This window comes from Cyclopterus lumpus, chromosome 7 (genome assembly GCF_009769545.1).
Source record: "Cyclopterus lumpus isolate fCycLum1 chromosome 7, fCycLum1.pri, whole genome shotgun sequence".
Classification (NCBI taxonomy): Eukaryota; Metazoa; Chordata; class Actinopteri; order Perciformes; family Cyclopteridae; genus Cyclopterus; species Cyclopterus lumpus.
This window is the reverse complement of record NC_046972.1, coordinates 7,760,455-7,780,060: the sequence shown is the minus strand read 5'-3', so window position 1 is coordinate 7,780,060 and position 19,606 is coordinate 7,760,455. Positions and strand designations below refer to the sequence as shown.

Here is a 19,606-nt window from a genome sequence, read left to right as displayed (position 1 = left end):
ATCTATTGCAGGGATGTTTCAATGGATTGCATTACACTGTCCTGTGCAGGTGACACGTTTTGTGTAACTTAGAAGCTTACAAGCGTTGCAATGAGTTGCTTTCCGCTCTGTGCTGATTTGACATTCTCCACTGGGTGCATCAGAGGTGAATCTTGTCATTTTTAGCGTTGAACAAGACCATTTTTACGTGAAAACGTCCAATGACATCAGAGGAGCATTTAAGTGGCTCCTGACAAAACAGCTGAATAATATTAAAGTATCGGACAAGACATTCTGCACCTTGAAAACTGAACCTGGACACTTTGAGTTTAATTGTAGCTCAAGCAACAAAGGCAGTGTCGCGCATTACATTCCTAACACAGCATTCATTTGATCATTGAGGCCTGACGTCAACGACTGATATCTATTTGGGGGCAGCGACATTAAAGTGACCTTTAGTGGAGAGACTGTTATCACAGCAATTTAAATGAACAACCAGGCTAATGTTAAGTCTGTGCTATTGTACCGAAATGGTTTGATTTCAAATCCGAATGAAGTTTGGAAGAAAATGGTTTATTAGTCAAACATATTTCAATACAATTCACGACTTATAATCCTTCAGGTTTTCATTCAACCAAATCCCATTTTGAGTGACAGCTATTCAATGTATTTGCATTCTGTAATTGCCTCTTGTAGCGGCCATTGTTATTGGCATGGTCCACCTCTACAGAAGGGGAATTCAATTGCCAACACGCACATAAGGGATTCACAGGAAAAGATGTGTGCAGAGTTCAGTAATACTGTCGGATGAAATTGTTGACGGTTTGTACACTTTCAAAGAAATCTCCATTTATGCTAAAGCAGCTTATCGTTACACCATCTTACCATATAAAACCTCACACAGCGGGCCAAGGAGGTATTCTCATTCAGCCAACATTGCATTATGGAGTACAGTGTTTCTTTTGGCCGGGAATTTAAATTCAGTGAATATGGAAACGGGATGCTGATGAGTGCAAAATCAAAAAAGTAAAGGGTGGGGAGTAAAAACAAAAAGAGGGAGGAATGAAAAATGATGGGGTAGATGGAGAAAGACAGGGGGAGATGTGGGAGGGGAGTGGGGGAGGAGTACAGTGAGGCACGGGGGAGGGGAGCAGTCTGGTCTGTCTGGCGTTCTAAAAACACCCAAATGACCAAAGGGGGGAAGGAAAGAGATAACCTCAAATTCTCTGGTAGAAAATAGGACAACACTGCAGCCTGATCCAGCAGGAGATCTACTCCATGGACTCTCCTCCCAAAATGAGGAACCGACCACTCTGAGTATGTTAAGGCACATGGACACAACAACTGAAGCTCCTAATAGTACAAGTTAAGGATTTTCTTTATAGTGACGTAATATTGGCAGTTTTTGTACAAATTGCTTGTTTATTTTAATTTAATTACTTTTTCCATTCACCGATTTATCGTTTGGTCTATGAAATATCCCCCCCCGCATCCCACCCACAAACAATAGTACAAATGCGAGCACTCAAGGTGGCCTTCAATAACAAAAAGTTTCAAATCCTCACATTTGAGAATATTTGCCATTTTTCCTTGCGGCAAAGCAACCATATGGATGATGAAAAATTACATTTACATTTTCTATTGATCAAATAATTGTTTTAACTTCTCGTCCGTATCTCAGTGAAAGCTTAATCTCAGACTTGTTTATAGGTTTTATGTCTATTGCACTTTGAGTAATCAGTTGGCTTCATCGACACAGTCCATTTATTTGTGCCTTGTTATGCTGCAAAATGCTTTGTGCTTCATGAATAATGGCTACTTTGAGGTCCCTCTGTGAGAAGGTGGCTCCAGGTGAGCTCCAGAGGAGAGGTTCTTGCTACAGTGTGGTGTTTCACCCTGGAGGATCCCAGCTTCGCAGTCTTTCTAGCATCAGGGCTTTAACCGGACAGAGCAGCTTTTCTGCATTTCTTTGTTTCGATTACAATTGGAAAATTAAACTGAATATACAGTTGTGCAGAACACAACATTTCCGTCCCGATCAGACGTTTTATAATTGGACTTCAATGCCAAAGTTTGTGACTGCAATGTTGTTTTTCAACATTATTTCACCTTCCACACACAGCTGGCCGTTTTTGGGTTCCAGACAAGGCTAGCGTCAATACAGCCGAGCATTCAGCCCATTCCATGGGGTCACATGCTCCTAACGGCCACGCCCCTAAAGAGGGAACTGCACTTGTTTTGACTCAATGTGGTGAATAAACAGACCAGAGTTTGTGATTTAGGTTATTACCATAGGGGCATTCTTATACAGACGTGTGTCCTACTTAGGGTTTAGATCGACAAAAAACTTCATAGACAAACACACCATGTAATGACCTCTTTAGCTCCTAAAAGATAGCGAGTAAGAGAGAGACACGACAATGATAAAGGAGGAGGGCAGGGAGAAGACAGCTGCTTTCATAAGCTGCCTTACATAAGATCTGGCTAATAATGCCACTGTTCAGCTAGAACTAGAACAAAAGTTGAACAAGATGTATGCTAAGATGCAAGCACACACACACACACACCTCCCTCAATTTCCGAGCTTTCAGTCAGCAGTTTCTTCTTTTCTGACATAATTAATTCCTTTGCTACTTACCTTGTCTTCAGCCTAAAACAAGATATGGGAACTCAAAATTGTTCTTAAAAAGAAAGAAAACACAGACATGCACACGCCTTGTACCCTAGGTACATTTCAAACAATCTTGCCAAAGTCAAATTCAGCAAGCTGTCCGGCCGCTTAGCAGCGGCTGAGTGGTGGCGAGGTACAGCAGAATGCGAGATTAGCTGTGGACAGAGACGGAGGTGCACACTCACTCATGGAGGCACGCACACAAGCAACCGATTGCATGTTGTGTTAGTAAGAAGGCTTTTCTTTGTACTTCCTCCCTAACATCAGAAGGATTTAATTACCACTGCTGAACGTGTCGACACTGCCATGTGTATATAAAAACAAAGAGATATTTTCCTCTAATTTACAACAGGTCAGTCTCCTCCTTTGATAAACTCCCCGACAGTCTGATGATGCACTGACTACACCAATGTCAACTGACAACTGCACTGCCAGCCTTACAGACTTATCCCCTCGCTTGTCACAGAATTACTCAACACTGAAGGCTGGTTGTAGTTTGTTTTCAGTCTTTTTACTTTGACGGGGAAAAGTCCGCCCATACTTAGTAGGGGAGGGGTGAAATATTCAAAACGGTTGCTTGGGAGTCCTACCAACATTACACTCTGCAGATACATACAACTCAGCAGCTTATTGTAGGACAACGTGAGCAACAGAAACAAAAAGATGACAGCTCTGGAGGCTCTGGAGCACCTTCTTGACCACAACAGTGAAATAGAGGAGCATGAGTCTGAAGATGAAGACCATCTTGAGCTCAATTCAGATTATAATGGTACTAATTATGAACCATCGGAAGAGAAAAGTGATATCCCCGTTCCTCCAAGCAAGACATTTGTGTCAAAACATTTTGAAATACAGTGGTCATCCTCCCCTAATACACGTCAGCTAGACTGTGCCAGGCCCCACTGGGATGGCAGTGACTCGGGTCCCCGACATCAAGTCAGCTTTTGAGCTGGTCATTACAAACTCGATACTTGAACTCGATACTTGAACATGTATTTGTCATGAAAAAGAGTGAGTTATCCTAATTGAACTATGATCTATGGAGGGGTGAATAACTCCATTCCATTACATACTGATTGAATTGTTAGTAATGGTGTTGGTGATGAGGTACAAACTATATTTGTTAGGATTCTTTGGTTTCTGACAACTTTTGGATGATTCAACATGGAACATCATTGCTTTACCTGGGAAACGAAGGGTTAATGTAAAAGTTTTTTCTACTATGGTCAGTCTGAAACGCTACGTTTTAGGGCCTGTCTCCTTAACTTTCTCTCCCAAAAAAACCCAGTCTGTTCTGATTGGCTTGCAAGAAAAATAAAGTACACCTTTGCACAGGTAGTTCTCAAGCCGTGGACTCATTTGTGTGACAAAAGGAGGGGAGCCAAATCTGAAATGCTCGCTGAAAGTGTTCTAATCTAAATCAGTCCCCATGGAAACGGTATGGGTTAATTCACAGTTTGTGGGTCGACACAAACACTGAAAGAGTGAGTTTTCCATCATATGTCCCCTTTGTTATATTATTTTCATTGCACCTTATAGCCACAATGTTTTCCAGGTGTGAGCAGCTCCTCCATTTCTCATCGCATTGCATTGTGGGGCAATTGTTTCCATCAACAGCACACTCAAATGTGCTTTAAAGTCACAGTGTGAAGACACGACATACAAAAGACCTGCTTTGACTCACTCTGTAGTATGTAAGTGGGACACAATGTTAGTCATGTTAGTTCATAAAAGACTAAGATCTAAGTAACTATCAAAGTTGTTGCTGATCAACTAAGTATTTGACTAACAGACTTATTGTTAACGCCACACTGAGTCACTTCTGCTTCAGTTCATAGGCAGAAATAGGTCTCACACACATTAGTGACCTGAATCTGTGAACAATGCTGACCGGCGGCGACTCGCTTCACAGAATATATGTAAACAAGTAAACCCTGGGGCTAATCCCACCACGGTGTCATATCTAATCGCTGCCCACCTGTGCTCCTTTTGGCTTGCAGCGTCAGAGCACAGTTTGACAATAGCAAACAAGAAGAAGGAGGAAACCTCACCCAAGAGTGGTCACATCTCTTGCTGTGGAGCTGCCATAAGTCAGTGACAGTGAAGACATCAATTCAGTTTTCTTCTAAATTCTTATTGACAACGTCAAAACACTGTTATTCTTGGTCCGGACATCTGAGCCGCATCAAAAGAGGATGATTAGCTCCTGAGCAATGCAGCAGCACACTCACTTAATCAATAGCTCCGGAGTCCATGCAGTTGAACTGGGAGGGGTTCGAGAGGCAGCAAAGGAGGGATCAGAAATCATTGTGCCAAGGATGGTCTCTAATTGGATGCTGATGGCTGCTTTCCAGCCAATCAGGGAGGGTTAAGAGGGTTCATTGGAGTTGTTGAAGGTTCACAAGGGGACACTGGAGGGGAAGGGTTTTTCTCTGCTCAACCCATCTGAACCTCAGCCCCAATTGAGCCGACTTATTCTGCCTGCAGACAATATAAAACTTTGAAAAAACAGTTTGACACTGAGAGGAAGACGATTTGCACCGACAGTGAAGAGATAAGTAAAATAATTGAAACGTGAAATTAATAACAGACCAGTTTGTCACATTTATTTCCACTGATCGTGAAAAAACTCTAGTTTGTGGTTAGAAAAATTATTGAAAATTTGATAAATGAAATCTTTTATTCTGATTCATGGACACATTTTGCAATACAGGAATCAATTTCCTTTCACCATCAAGATGTTAGACTGATTCTCATTTTAAACCATGTGGTCGAGCCAGAAAATATTGATCAGAAATCAAATCTTTTTCCATAGATTTTCCATCTATATAATGTATCTCTTCAAACTTTGTATCTCCTTTCTCAGGTTTAACAGAGACACACAACATACAAAAGGGGAAAGTGATCCACAGTGTGGAGGACAGATTATGCATCAAAGTACATATATGGCAGAGAATAAATTGTGTCAAAAGTATGGATTGCTGAAATAAGCTAAATGTGGTACAACATTTAGGTCTGCAGTTGAGTTTGTTCACATCTGAGCCAAGAGTCATTTTAAGGTTTCTAACGATCAGATTTTATTTAATCCCGTCATATTAAAATATTTAAGTCTCGACTTCACCAGCAAAACTATTAGCTCATCATTGCGTGAATTGTGTTTTGTGTATCTGCAGCGACCCTTTCTGACCTCTAAGCTAAATCATTAAAAAGGGCCGAATCTGCAGAGTTAAATAACTACGACTCAGCATTTAGGAGTGGGAAGCAAGTTTCATTATAACTCAATTGTACAAAGACGATAAAGTTTGATATGACACGAGTTCACAGTTCATTTGGACAACACAGTGAGCATAAACCCCTTATGTGCGTGTCCGTAGCTTGAACTGCCTCTGTGGAGGCTCGTGTCACGGCTTTAAGGTGTCACATGTGTGACCCTCAAAAAATCAAAACACATGCTTTAAACTGGGACAAACATAACACTCACTCACACACAGACATTTGTGACCAGCAAAGGACACACACACACACACACACACACACACACACTCTTCTGTAATTTCGATGGGCCACAGATGAAGATAAACAAGATAACAAGAGCACGAGGCATAGCCCTGGATACGAGTCAACAAATGACTAATGTCAACAATAACAGTTGCATCTGTTATTCCCATGTAAGAGGAGAGAGGCTCTTATCGGAGGTTAATGATCCACAGATGAAACGTCAACACTAACAACTGCGGTAATCTAGACACGCACAGACAGGAGAGACCGGTCAGGTATCCAGGAATTCTAAGTATTCAGGTTACACAAGAAGCCACGTAAACCAGATCTAAAAACACACATGCAAGTCTTTCTATATTTGAGGGGTCCATCACTGACTTCCTACAACCGACAACTACATAACCTAAACCCCTCAAGGTTAATTTGTCAATCAATAGAAAAGAAATCGGCATCTATTCTGACGATCAATTAATCGTTAGTCATTTTTCAGCACAGTAAAATGTAATCTCTTTGGTGGTCAGAAGAAACTGGTCATTTGAAGACATCACCTTGGGCTCAGAGCGACCGGGATGGGCATTTGGTCACTTTGAGAAATCAGGAAAACAATCAATCACGATACTGAGGTGCTGTGCTCTGGTTGCATTTTCAACAACAAATCCATCGATATTTCTCAGACATTTGAATGTCACATCTGACGGGTCTTGTGACCGTAGGGACACCGGCAGAGGCTCATGGGTATCGTAGTATTTACAGCCTTTTGCCATACCAAACTGAAGGAATAAGACATTGAAACAATTAAAACCGATGGACACAACATAACCCTGAAAGTATGTTATTCTTAAAAGATCCAGGAGTCTTCTGTGTTTCCATGATGAGGAACGTGAAGGATGTCATTAGAATTTAGAGTGGTAAAAAAATACAACCTCCAACTCTATTGGCCCCTCACAAAGATAGAAGTACAAGAGCAAACAGGTTCATGAAGAACCTGTTTGCCTCAGAACCTCAGAGGGGCCGAGAATAAATAATCTGACAAATCGAAACAAGCTTGGACTCATCAATAAAACACTTGGCTCTCGGAGAATAACTTACGAGCGCTCACGTCTTGAGAATGACGTTAAATCATTAAAAGTTGGGATATTCCCCGCAGGATGAGGCCCTGAAGGGAGTTAATAAGCATTACGGGGGGATTTTCCATAACACGGGCGAGGTGGAATCTTTCCATAAAAGGGACAAACAGTAATGAACAGGGGACCGAATGTCACTGTTGAGACACACAGTTTGTCAGGAACATGAACCGAGTCAATGACCTTTTCAGTTGTGAGCCTGTTCCTCTGGCAACGGAGCCGCCCTGCTGCCGTGATGGCGCACATCCCTTATCCAACATTCCCTTTAATGCCCACTGTTTCAGGATCGCCAAACATGAGCAGGAGAAAGAGAGATCCATCCATCCATCCAAGCGCCAGTGCTAGACAGGAATAATGATCGGTACAACGTAGAGCAGGGTTCGATGCTGTGTAAGCCAGACAGCGGCCCCTTGCTGCATCCATCCCTTTTTATCCCAGTCTCCGCCTCTCTTGATGACAAACTAGAAATTGCTGCACCTTGCCGACACATTCCTCTGCAGTTAAAGACTTAAGAGTTAAACTGGTAAAGTATTACTAGGTCAGACACACAGCGGCCCACCACTCCCGAGGTAATGTTTTTAAGAATAACTAAAACATGAGAATCGGCTGAGGTCAGAATCTCAGTCGGCCTACACGCCTCCCTCCACTGAGTGAGACTGTGTAGTCAAAAGGAGGAAAACCGTCGCTGAATCTCTACTCAACATTCCCCCGCTGTGATATTTCAGTCTTGAATGAATGCGAGCAGTCCATCACTCTGCTGTTTTACAAGGAGCTCAAACAGATGGTGGCGTTTCCAACCCTCCCCCACGGGGTGGAGGGTTCAGCGAGTTCGAGAAGCTCCCTTTCTGCACTCGTCTGCGGTGTAGCTCAGAGACACGCATCCACCCGCTGATTCCTACTTAGCGTGAGGATCTGGAATATCAAATCTCATTCAATTGCTTTGTCTTTGAGAGACAACATCTGATACATTCAATGTAACAGGACATGTAACCACTGTGTTGTAATCTGTGCGTACCAAATTGTGTTAAATAATTAACATTTCTTGAATTAGGATGCAGCTACCACTCCGAGGCAAATCTTTTATGATATTTGCACTGGTATTTATTTAATCAAAAAAAGACTTTTCAACACAGGGCCGATGTGTTCCTAACTTTGCCAACCTTTTTCATATGCCCGAACATTAATCATACCATTGAATTTTTGTTTAACTATTCCAAGATGCCCAACTGTATGTCTACAGCTATTTGGAAGGGATGGGATGTTTGGCCTGGCACGTTATCTGTCCTCACCACTTGTTATTAAGAGCATTGTCGTCCATGATTTTACACGATGATGCTGATTGGCATTGCTGATCAGTCAAACTAGAAATGAAGATCTTACAAACATTATTATTAAGGGAACCAGCTTTCTTTGATGAAATGTGAGAACTAAATATTGTCCTCTACCTAAGGTGAAGTTAGGCTCTACTTTCCATGTCTGGAAGTACGCTAGGATCTGTGTGCAAAAATATGGACCCTGGAGGATGTATGCTCCGAGCTGCCTGTGTGCTGTATAATGAGGCTTAAACAATATTTGCAACTTTTGCTCATCCCACAGCAGTCGGATTGATATTACAGCCAAGCTGAGCACACGCAGTTACTCCCCGATGACATCTTGTCTGGCATTAATATTGTGTTTTAATGCTCCCATCACCCCCATCACCCACATCACTCCTTGGCTGTTCTGAACGCTCTGTTCTCGTAGCTCGGTAGCAAAAACACACTGAAGGAGTGATGAAAGGATAAAGAGAGGGATGAAGCGAGTGCCACAGCGGCGCCCCTAGATCATCCTTCCAAGGTTAAAAACAGAAAAATATGGGTCCAAACGGGGCCAAAAACAAACAACCCAACCGTGGCCCAGCGAGCCACAGGTCGGCAAGCGCTGTCATTTTCTTCAACATTCTATATGCAACACAAATTAGACCCATGTGTGAGCAGTGTTTTCAACAAGTCTAACATACCTCAAGTTCAAAAGCATTCCTGACGGTCTGAGGTAAGCAAACATGCACTGTGAACTTCACACCAAAACATATCTCCATCTGGGTCCACACATTCTCATCAACTCTTTGACACACAGTTACAGTTAAGAGACAGAAAAGACACTAAAGAAAGCAGACAGTCAATGAACACAAACTGTATGCGGCATCTTTTCCTCCTGTAGCTTTCCTGAAAGAATGATCAAACAAAAAAAACAAAGAGTGGGAGGGTTTAATCAAGTTGCGTCTGGCTTAAGTGGCTTTCTGGATACCTGATCCAAGGTCAGATTAAAAGGACAAAGTCTCACTGACAGTGGAGGCAGACAGACAAGCCTGAGATTCAGACAATTAGAACATAATCTTCCTTCCTCGGGTCGATCAACTCGGTACACTTTGTGACTTGGAACCAAAATGCCTGGTCAGCGTTATAGAACTGCCTAAAAAAAGAGTCTGTAAGGTAACAGTGACAGCGACAATGTGTGATACAGCTTCACCAAAATCACTGCCAGTAGTTCAAGGAAGACACACATAACAGACTTTTAGAAGAGAACATGGCCAAAGACAACACATGATGTGTTTCCTTTGGAGCAGACAATATATCTAAAGCTTCAACTCAACAACAACACTACAGGTCTTTGTTGCAGATCCCTCAAAATCGAACAAGGGCTTCGGTCAGAAGCTGACATTTTTACGCACATATTCAACACCCACAGTAACATCAAATTGACCAGATCCTCCTGCAACTAGAAGACGCGTGTTTAAGGGCACGATTCACTTTTCTCAGCTCTCCACTTCTTCGCATCACACTCTCCTCCTGTATATAACAAGCTCACACCCTTCTCCGGGGATGTAAGAGGCATTGTGGGAATTGTAATTCGCTGACGTACATAGCGGGAAAGTGGGTACATCACAGAGGGAGAAGACAGAGGCAATCTGGCCCAGCACGCACAATAACAACTCTGTGATACAGGCACACATAAATGTAATGCAGCCATAATTAAGCTTATTAGTTACACCTTTGCTTTTCCTTGCTATGACTTGCACCCCCAAAATGCAATTAAAAAGGACACACCCCTCTTTGCCAACTTGGTACAATTAAATATTTACAATTATTATGAGCAGCTTAACATGCACTTTTTTCTGGTTTAGTCTGAGAGCATGCTTGCCCCACCATTTTGGAATGTAAATGACAGACTGTAAAATGAACTTCGGGTTGAAAATAGGCAGAACTGCCCTTTAATTTAATTACATGGCTCAGTGTTTTCACACCCTATAAGTCTGTTTTTTAAAGGGGAACTCCACCAATTTTAGACATCAAAGCTTATTTCCAGGGGAATATGTGGGGAAAAGCCTTTTGGGGCTCCGGAGGGATTAATGGGACGTCACTTCATTCAGGGACAGTTCTGAAAAGTCTGAAAATGTATTAATAAATAAATCTGGAGGTGTGGAGTTTAAAAGTGAGCCCACCAGACCTCTGAAGCCCGCTCCTTGTCTCTGCTTGAAGCTGTTAGAAGCTACTTTAGCGGCTACTAGCATAACACACCTCACCACATCTCTGCCTGAAGTGTTACACTGTATTGTGGGTAATGTAGGTGCGATGCTTTGACAAAGAATAAGAACAAAATGATGATTTATAGTAGTACTGCATTGTTTTTGCTACTTTAATTGTGTATTTGCATTAATAGTGTTATACCTCAGTGTAATACTAAATTAATGGAGTATCCTTTTCTGTCCAAGTCAAGCCTGAGTCAACAGCTCTTGGGTACAATTCAATCTTATTAAAGCTAGCCAACCAGAAATGTTTCACTTAGTCAGCTCATCTCTCTCTCGAGCACACACACACACACACACACACACACACACACAGACACACACTTTTGACCTTTTCCACTTCCCATACTTGTATGTCTCAAATCTTTGAGTGTTGAAGGTGGCTACAAAAGTGCTATCAAACACGTGTCATATAGAAGTACTCTGTAGCAACTTAAACAGTTAACAAATGAATGATATACATATATATATATATATATATGTATGCGTATATATTTATGTATATATATATATATATATATATATATATATATATATATATATATATATATATATATATATATATATATTTTAACGGGATTCAAACTCCTATAATTGTGTAGAAAACATATGATGGGATGACCTTAGTCCATTGCACTGTTTGTTTGTATTGTATTGTATTGTATATTGTGTTGTATATTTGTATTAAGTTGTATATTTGTATACTGTATTGTATTGTATTGTGTTGTATATTTGTATATTTGTATACTGTATTGTATTGTAGTGTGTTGTATATTTTGTGTAAGCACACTGAGAGTCACCTTACCAAGTCAAATTCCTTGTTTGTGCAAACTTACTTGGCCAATTAAACCTGATTCTGATTCTGATTCTGACAGGGAGCTGCCATTTTAGCGGCATTCACGAGGACAGCTAAGTGTCCGCTTCCAAACCGAAACACCCGCAGCCGCCCGGAGGCTCCCCGTCTGCTCTTTAACCCGTCTGACCTCCCCTCGCGCTTCGCACGTCCGTCCCTCGCACAAACACTTCCCCAAAACCATCGAACTTGACATTTAAACTGACATTTGCATACAACTTTACATAATAGCCACTTCCGTTTTTATATATTCTGTTTTATAGCCTAAACTGGCTGTTAAGTAACACAGCAGAAATGATTGTCGCTCATTGGTGTCAGCAGATGTGTCCGCTGTGCGTCGGGTTGGGGGCACGCTGGCTACATCTCCGCCGCGGTCACGACTCGACTTGCTATGAATTATTATGTTATGTATCAAAGACAGAAAGCAGCGTGCTTGCTCGTTTCATAACACGGAAGAAGGCTGCAACAGCGTCGCGGACAGACGGAACCGCCGGTGAACAAGTGCGGCATGCTCCTCTATTGTCTGGAGCCTAATTGACGCCATGCACAATGCTAATGGTAACCCCCAAAAAAATAACAATAAAAAAAGGGGGTTAAACAGAGAGAACATTTCCACGCGGGCATGAAACCCGGCGCGTGTATGTCTCACCTTCCGCGGGGCCGTTTCTTCCGCGAGGAGTTCCTCCGCGTGGACCTCTTTTTTTTATTTCTGAAGTAATAATGAGAAATAGGTCTTGGCCGCTTCCACTCCATTCATCAGTTCCTCGCTGGGAGAAGAAGGCTCGGTCCTGATGCTCCCTGCACGCGCTCCGGCGCTCTGCGGGAGAAAACCATTGCGAAAGTTCCGGAAGTGCACGAGCATCCAAACTGTCAGTCGTCAAGGCACAAAGGCTGCAGGGACACTACGAGTTGTGAGTCAATTAGTGTCTGGTAACTTACATATATATATATATATATATATATATATATATATATATATATATATATATATATATATATATATCTTTTTATTATTTTTAAAATAATAATAAATCCTATTTTACAGTGTTATATAGCTTTTGTTAAGGTGCACTTACTGTTGATTTGTTAGTTTTGACTTAGGTTTGATACATGTATTATTTAGTGTATTATTCTGACCTCAAGTTGGGTGGAGTTATGCTGGAAAGAACATTGAGCTCCTAAATTGCTGTGTACCCATGAGGATAGACAGTCGCATATGTATATACGTCGTCTCGTCCCGACAGGTTCAACAAGCACACACGGGACAGTGAGACTGATCCATCGAGCACAGTCTGTACAAAAGTGGTGTAATTAAAATATTTAAAAAACAGTGTCCTTAAAACTTAGACGCGGACTGATGTGAGGAGACCTGTTTTTACTCCTCATCCAAATATGTTCTTGGTATAGACGGCTGATATATTTGTACACTGCCACTTTACTATGCCCTAATAAAAAAAATAACACACCCCTTGGGTTCAGGTGCAAGGTAGGGCTGTAAATTCAATTTAGTCCATGTTAGTCACCACAAATCTTTTTTAGACCTACTTCAATCAGCCAGTCCTGCACCGGGAGTGAAGAATAGACCAATAACCGGTGGGAGACGACAGCATGGTTTGGGTATAGTCTTTAATCCTACCTCAGTTTCACCAAGTACTTTATACAGACTTTTCAATGTGTATGTTTTCAGAAAATTAGATCAGATTCAACTTTTTCTTTCGAGCTCTGAGAAGAACAAAAGGGCAGAAATACATTATATGTTTCACTAATTTACTAACTAATACTAACAGCAGGTGGACTGACGAATACACATGCATCAGCATTCTTTATGCCGTGCCTTCATGTACTGTATTTCGCCTTCTCACATTCATACAGCGCCCTCTATTGGCCAGCCGTCCACAGTGCGTCACTTAACTGGATTATATAATTTTAACAAAGGGGTGAGACTGAAGAGGGTGAGACGGTCAAATGTTTGGTAATGCACCTCAAATGCATTGTTTGATTAATTTCAATCAAGTAAATGCGTGTTGCCCTATCAGTTGGATAGCTAGGTTGAAATTGTCTTAACAACTGTGCATTTGGTATTAACAGCAGCACATTTGGCACAGCTGTAGGTTTATACTGTGAAAATATTTAGATATTTGGTGCTGCAAATTTGGTTAACATTTTCTAAATTACCACAAAATAGGCACTAAATGTATACCTCGATGTAGAAAACTCTACTCTTTATGGCTCTTGATGATTGAAGACTTATTATATTTGATGTCAGACTTTTTCCCCCCCACATCCTAATGTTGTCAGCCTTTTAAAAGCTTTTAACCCGAGAAAAAGGAAATAAATAAATATATAAAAAGAGCATGGTCGGGGAAGGAGGGTGAATCTTCACCCCCCTTCCTTTGTGCTTGACAACCAATACACCTATAGATCGGCAAGATCTTCAGCTTTACACCGGTGAGTTTCTCGTGTCATTAGCAGTACAATTGACAGATAATCTCAGGAGCCAAACATCGATATCTTTTCATAACATGTGAACATACATCTGTGTCGCTTTCATCATAAAAATGCACAATTGTAATGTTTTACGGCCGGACTACAATGACCACAGGAAAGGCCGGCTCCAGATTAATCAGCAGCACTCTCAAGCACATAGGTAGCACTGCACAGTGTCCGTAAACAACTCCGAGCTACGAGGGCCTCTCCTACTGCATCTCTTTCTTTTTACTCTCACTATTATTTTTTTTGCTTCCAGTCTTCTCATTGATTTATGGCATTTCTCTGTCTTCTCCACTATTGATGCATTTCCTCTCCTTCCCATTTCCCCCTATCCGTTTTCTGTCCCATGACTCTGTGCAATGGGATATTTCTTGCACCAAATTGTGTGCAAGCTTATCTTCCCTTCTCTTCCCCCCCCCCCCCCTCTCCACTCTCTCCTCAATTACATTTCCATCAACATTCCTTGATATCCTCCATATCTGTAAGATGTCTGTGCAGCGGCAGCATGATCAGAAACTGAGGAACAAAAAATTGAATAAATGGCAGGATAGATGAAGTAAAAGTGTTTTCTGTGTGAGTGATGTCAGGTAACATTAGAGATGGACGTTACCGGCTGGCTCAGGAAATTGGAACAAGCTCTGAGGCACAGCCATCTTCCCTTTTCTTTCATTTTCTCACACTTTCTTCTTGTCTCAAGTCAATCTTTCTTCCCCCGTGATGGCTTTGTTCAGACCATCACGTGCACACACGCACGCACAAACACACACACTTCTCTTTGCTAGCAGGAATGAACACAAACTGAGTTCTGCAAAATCAATGATGTCCATCTCTAATTTCTATTTTGGACTAATAAATCACATCTGAAAGAGTTATTAGCCTTTATGTTCTCTTTTAATCCAAATCCTTTGTATCATTGTCGAAGCCCTCTGAACATGCAAATGCACACACTGTAATGGCAATCGCGCTTGCATTCATGTGCGTAATATGCATCAAATAGAAAGATTCCCGTGGTTACAGCTTGTCAATGCCACCTGACAGCTCAAGATGGTGTCTGTAATCAGACAGAAAGAAAGGCAATCAGCAGGGAGACGGTGTGAATCTGCAACCTGCGTTGACCTCATAGGTACATTAGGTGGAGCCACTTTCCATGCAATACTAATCTAATACTACTCTAATACTCTGATCCTGTTTAAGTATGTAGCGTGTTCACACTGGAATGACAATAACTCATACAGAACGATTAGTGTGCACACAGACTCTGCTATTGTCCCACAATGCAATTCTTGAGAAACAAAGGATTCAAGTGTGCAAGGGCTCCGGGCTTTCCCACCGTGAAGTTGGCAATAGCTCAAGGACCCCGCTCTCTGTGGGACTTTTTGAACCTTTTTGCACACTCTCCTTAAATCTGTTTCAACATTGCACGGCTTTGTGACATTGATACACAGACATCAGTGGAATTATTGAGGTGTATAAAACAACCTATTCTGTAATTTCTCTATTCAAATACAAGCGCATATGTCCCTCACCAACATGAAACGGTGTATACGTGTTTATGTTACAATAGCATGATGGTGATTTTCACATACATTGATTTAGTCCAACAGTGGAGCACACACAGCTTCATGAATCCAATTAGTTTCACCCGTGTTTTTCCTGCCATGACAGTCAGGGTGTCTGCTGGGGAAGAGGTCTCCTCTTTCCACACCATTTGGGGCCTGCACAACAGAAGAACTCGTGAGCTCATAGCTGCGGTATGGGAAGTTATGTACATGAAAGTGCTAACGTTCTAAATAAAAACTTCACCAGGTGAAGTGAAGGATACTCGAGTTGACGGCAACTACCAATACTTTATCAATACATCTGTGAACTTGTAAACAAAAGTGAAACCTAATTCATCGGCCAGCTATGTTTATGTTAATGCTGAGACTAAAGCAGCCAGGAGGACAGAAGAAAGAAGAACAGGAGGAATAAATGACGGATGTCTGTGTTTTTCGATCTTTATAAACTCCCCTCAGAAATGTTATTTATTTTATTCATATTTCACATTGGTTTTTCAGTGAGTAACTTTGCTGTTGTAAAACAGAACTGTTGCTCATCTATAAACAATATGTAGCTATATCTAACTTATAAATAATGTCAAAATCTGTCCTGAATTTATTTGTTTTTTAAATCTTTTTTTTAATAAAACAGTTATTTTGTCATGTCGAACAGTAGAGTATTGATAGGAGTAGCCCCTAGTTGTAGTAACATCCTAAAGATACCTATTCTGACCTGTAGACCACCGTGGTTCTCCGACATGCTGACAAAGCGCTGAGCTGAGGGGTATTTAGTTGGTTGCAACCTGCCACAAACCACTAGATGCCACTAAAACTTAAATACAGTCAATGCAAAAGATATGTAAGTGCAAAAGGCACAATGATAATAAAAAGATAAGTCCGTTCAGAATATCAACATTTTCTACAAACATGTTACATATGCAATTACAAAGAAAAACTCGACTTAACTAAACTAAACCAAACTATCAACCGAAAAATTTACTTTGATGGGCTCCACCATTTCTGACGTCGTCAGCAAACTCGTCCAAAATGATGCTACAAGTGACACGTATGTTTGGTTCCCTCATCATTAAGTTGAAAATGTAATTTATGTAAAAAAACAAAACAAAAAAAACAGCTTGGTTCTAAAATGTGATCCGTTACTGCCAAGGCTGTCACGAATCAGCTCATGTAATAAGTATTCGTGTCGTGCTAGGTTCAGACCTTTTTCATTATGACTCGTCAAACTGACAGAGGTTGCATTTCATTCAGGTGTTCAGTTTCAGGGCCCTGGCATTGTGCATGTTGGCTGAGTATCATGGGTTATCTGGGCACTCATCAATGTCAGGATTGCACCTGTGCTGTTCCTGCTTTAACAAGGACTGCTGTGAGAAGCTTATTCGCTTCACTTTTAACTTAAATTGTATGTTTATCTCACCATTATCCATTATTTCAAGGTCTACACTTGCTTTTCTCCCATTTGTTTGTGTGTGTGTGTGTGTGTGTGTGTGTGTAGTGCAACAGAGATGAAATCACGTGATGGCTCGGTTGCTCACTTTTCAGCGCTGCTATATGCTGCTTTATGTAAAAACATAGTCTTTTTGAGAGGCCTTACGTCGATCCTAATACAAGCAATACACTTATAAAAGAAACAGCTTTGCCAAAAAGGGTACTTTTACCGTAACACAATAAGCACATAAAATGTGTATTTATTGCCACCATTATTGCAAGATATCGTCAATGTGACGCATGATGTCCACGCCCACGGTTAACACAGCACCATGCCTACCGAGAGCAACAAGGAGAAGCTGCAGGTGGGTGTTGCTGTTCTGGCGTCTGCAGTAAACAGAGCAACCTGAGTAGTTCTACTCGAATTACACAATTTCCCTTTGTTTTCCTGACCATGTACTCTTCCATTCCTTTGCTCCCTGCTTTTTTTAATTAATTGGCAAGCTTCTTTTCAGCCATCTGTTCCACGTAGTAGCTCTCCCATTCTTATAATGGGATATGACTGACCCAGGTTGTCTACCTTTATACACATCTGCTGCCTGTAGATATGAAACGTGTGACAAGCTGCCCAGAGGAAAGTGTTCCAACATGTTGGCCCCTTCAATTTAACAATTTAATATGTCAAGGGCTATGTCTGTCAACTTCTTTTGCCCCAGATACCGGCTCAAACAAATAATGCTGCAGTAATTGTGACGCAAACTTAGATTAGTAGGTGTCATTTTATTTCCCTTTTTGTAAGCTCACCCTGGAAGGAAACGTCTGCCTGTCAATATTACTTTATTGCCTCATAAGCTGTGGGAACCGTGAGTGATTTTTTAGAGATGATTTCTCCGGCACAGAAACTATGTTTATATTAAACTTCCACACTTGTCAGATGGCTGGACAGTTTCCCGGGGAGCGGTCTACAGTTAAAGCAGCTGATCAGGAACAAATGTGTTCCCCATCCCATCAGTTCTGGAAGATAAATGAAGACTGCAGCCTCCTCGGGCAGGACCAAGACCTCACGCCACAGAAACAGTTTCACACTCAGCCATTTACATCCCCAGGTCCCCAGGTCTTTTTTCTCTTTAATAATGTACTTGTTTTAACGTACTGTTGTGTTTGTTTGTTTACTTTATTTTAATTGTGAATCTTCATATTTTCTCATACTATTGCACTGTGTTTATTGTTATGTACCATTCCCCAAGTCAAATTATTTGTATGTGAAACATTTCTTGGCAATAAACAGTTCGGATTTTGAAATAAATGTAGGAACAACTTGTATTCAACAGCGAACAAGTTATTTCCCATCAGACCCAAAATGCTTGATCATGAAGTAAGTCGGTAAATGGTAAATGTACTTTAACACTATGTGTCATCTTTCACCCATTCACACACTGATGGCAGGGCCGCCTGCCCCGTCAGGACTAAATAACATTCACACCCATTCACTCAGCGCTGGCACAGCCTGCGGGGAGCAATTCTGGGTTAAGTGCCTTGCCCAAGGAGACATGGACGAGTGGAGCCGAGGATCGAACCGGCCAGCCTCTCTGATTGAAGGACGATCCACTGAGGCACAGTTGCACAAACACTTGGAGAAAAACAGGTAAGCAGTTTATAGCTTTTCATTTCTGTCTTACATTTGGAAAGCTGGTTACAGTGCTGCAGGATAAGCGGGGAAGCTGACTCAGCAGAATGCTGACAAGGACCGAATCTTTCCCGTCACACACACATTACAGTAATTAACTTTGCGGAGGTGGACAAAGGTGGCACAGTTTGAGAAAAATTAAGAGTTGATGAATATTACACTCAGCTCTTTGGGCATCAGGCTATTTATGATATGGGGATCAGAAATAGAAACTCATTTCTTTAGCTTTAAGTTAAATAAAATATTCAATGCATGTAAACATTAAGGAGTTCAAAGGGTTGTTCCTTCACAACTTCCAGAGGGCAAAAAGCAACTGAGAAGAGAGAATTAATAAGAGGAGAAAGAAGCAGAAACCACTTTTCTATATGATTCCTGTAGTGTGTGATTGTTTATTATAGCCGTGAATAATTGCATTATGCTTTTTGTATTCATGTGGCCATCACAGAGAAGAGAAATCACCTGTGGTTATGTACACATTTAACAGCAAATGATTGGCATTGGACTAAAAGCTTTGATCAGTTTCTCCACAGACGGGGGAAGGAAAGAAGAAAAACAACCAGAGGCCGTTTATTATTATTCACTTCAACTCGTTGAGATTTGCTCCGAGGCACTCTGAGGCACAAACAAATCAAAACCCAGACTCTTTATAGCTTCATTTCAAAACGCAGCATGTGTTGTGTGAAACAGAAACCAGCATCGAATCCGTACATCTAGCTGGTGACAATCTTTGAACGTTATCTTGCTTGGCTTTTGGA

The 19,606-nt window shown here is 41.3% G+C and overlaps 1 protein-coding gene across 1 annotated transcript in view; it reads right to left on the bottom strand.

Annotated features, from left to right (window-relative positions):
* LOC117733243 (helicase ARIP4-like) overlaps positions 1–12,545 on the bottom strand; it is a 49,345-nt gene extending 36,800 nt beyond the window's left edge. The window contains exon 1 of the mRNA XM_034536726.1: positions 12,340–12,545. The gene's annotated coding sequence lies outside the window, so the exon portion shown is untranslated. The remainder of the gene's footprint in view (positions 1–12,339) is intronic.
* Between the last annotated feature and the right edge of the window lie 7,061 nt (positions 12,546–19,606).